The following is a 2,532-nucleotide window of genomic DNA, read 5'->3' on the forward strand; positions in this document are numbered from 1 at the left end:
GGGGGGGGGTTGACCTTGGCCCCCCTCGCTGCTGCTGCTAAGCTAGCAACCTTGAGACAGAGCACGGAGCTCTGCAAAGGGGAATTTGAATCCCCTGAGGAAGGGACTTTCACGAAGATGCCCCTGCATTTCATGATATACCTGTGGTGACGCGAGTCTGGTCCCTGCTGGCAGCCCACAGGTGAGGCCTTCGCTTGGACCGAAGGAGAGCCGAGGGGCTTGGAGACCCCCTTGTGTGTACTGAACAGAGATCCAGCTACAACAATCCAGTTACTGCTGCACGCATGAGATGAGGAGAACCTGCTGCCTTAGAAGAAGCTGCTGCCCTGAGAGACTGGAAGGGATCTGTCCTTCTTTCCCTCCTGGACTTTTATTTGGAGGGGAGAAGAGATCTGATCCATTGTAAATACTATATGTCATGGTAGAGATAGTTGTGATCGTGTGTATAATGTGTTATAGTATTTATTTGTACAGTCATTGTAATATATTCCCTTTCCCCCATTCTGAGTCTGGTTGTGTTTTGTCTGGAAAAAAACCCATCTCACATTAGGTTGAGATGTGGGAGGGGGGATGGAGCTAGGGAATTGGATTTTGGGGCTATCTCAAACCATGACACCGTCTATTCTTCAAGAAAAATTAACTGGGATGGGAGTAAAACAGGGTAAAAAAGGAGTAAAAAATGGTTGGGGAAAGAAAGGAAATGGAAGGAGTAAACAAGAGTAAGACTTTTTAAAGGAAAGGACATCATTTACACAAACCCTCAAGTCCTGAGTAAAATAAAGGTGGATATTACCAGAAGATTTCTGGCCATCTGTTGATAAATACAAGCTGGCACTGGAAATCAAACAAATGTCAATATTTCCTTTCCTTTTTTTTTTTCTTTAATACTCAAATATTAATATATTTACCCAAATTGATTTTTTTTTTGCAAACAAATAGTTTTTCTGAAATTTGCCTTTTTTTTTTTTTTAAATGCCAAAGCCAAAACGTATCTGCTCACTCAAAAGATGTTTAAATACAATATGTTGTGGTTTCTCTACACAGCTCCCATTGCTTTGTTCTTGGATTGACTCCTACTTTTTAGAGGAACCATGGCAAAGAAAGTCTCTGTCTTGAAAACCTGATTCTCTGAAGACACAGAGCCCTGGAGCGTGCTGGAAGTGATCTATCCTTCAAATAACTTCTCTAATTAAATGTTTTAATTAATCATAAGCAGTGTGATTTTCCACTGGGGCCTCTCAGACGTCCCCAGGAGGAAAGGAAAATCCCATTTTTAGGAATCTGGAGGACAAGGCACTTATCCATAATGACCTATAAGGGCGCAAGGATCCAAATTTGATTTTCCTGAGGCAAAGCCTTTAATTTCCTGAGTGATTTTTCTCTCTAATTTACATCCAGAGAGAAAAAGAGACGAATCACCTACTGCAACTCATAGTTCTGTGGGTTTGGCACAAATAACTGTGTTAGAAATGGCAAGAAAAGGGGAAGAAATTTGGCAAAGTGCATTATTTTATCCAGCTGATGCTGTGCAGCATCTCTCGGCGCCATGAGAGCTGTGGGGATCAGGGAGCAAGGAAGAGCAGGTCTGGACACTCTTGGGAAGAAGAGCTGAGCTTGGAAGAGTTCTTTTGGGATCTACCAAGCCCCTCCAGAGCTCTGGGCAGTTTGTCTTGCTGGGAACTGGAAGGAAACATTTCCCTGGTGGGATAAAGGAGCCCGAGCACCTGGGCTGGACAGGAGAGTTCCTGGTGAGCTTGGCAGGGCAGCTCTCAGACATCTGCAAGGTTTTCAGTGTCTAAAACTGGGTGTTTGGGGTTTACCACCATCTGCCTCAAACCAGCAGCTGCATCACAAAGGGTCAATATTTCACAGGAGGCATGTGATTCCTTAAAAAAAACCCAAAAAAACCCACCTAAAATAGCTGTGTTAGTTCTTTTTTTTAATCATTTCTAGACTTAGGTTATTTACAGGTCAACCTTTCTTTAAATTTGGTCATGGCTGTCTCCCTCTCAGTCCTCTCTCAGCCTTTGCCAGCACTGGGCTGCCCAAACATGAGGAACTTGGCATTGATTTTGTCCAAATTTAGGCACCTACGAGTCCTTTTGAAGGTACCAGGAGCTTATCTCCACTTGGAATGTGTCACCCCCGTGGTGTCTGTCTGCCTGGAGAAGCAGCTAGTGGTTAGAAAGCCTCAGTTTGGTGATGATCTGCATATTAAACCAAATAAATCAAGCCTTGGCTTCTCTTTCAAGAGATCTCTTCTTCCCTTCTGCCACCTTTGGCTGCTCTCAGGAGCTGGCCCAGCCTGAATTCGTAATTTCTGAGGAGAAAGGTAGAGAAGGGGAGAAAGGTGGAGGAAAAGGGAAGGAGGGGGAGTTTGGGAGAGGGGGAGATTGCTGAGGTGTAGGTAACCACCCAAAACTGATGTCCCCTGATCCTTCCACCTGCCAACTCAACGCCCTGAGAACAGAGAGGTTTTTGTAACACCCACCTGAAAGGGTGTTTTTGTCCTTCTGCTCCCAGCCTTCCAAC

The 2,532-nt window shown here is 44.6% G+C and overlaps 1 protein-coding gene across 1 annotated transcript in view; it reads right to left on the bottom strand.

The window, feature by feature from the left end:
* Positions 1 to 2,532, bottom strand: part of MATN1 (matrilin 1) — a 26,727-nt gene that overhangs the window by 3,601 nt on the left and 20,594 nt on the right. The window lies entirely within an intron of this gene.

The sequence above is a fragment of the Corapipo altera genome, unplaced genomic scaffold (assembly GCF_003945725.1).
Source record: "Corapipo altera isolate COAL_440 unplaced genomic scaffold, ASM394572v1 215, whole genome shotgun sequence".
In the NCBI taxonomy this organism is placed as follows: Eukaryota; Metazoa; Chordata; class Aves; order Passeriformes; family Pipridae; genus Corapipo; species Corapipo altera.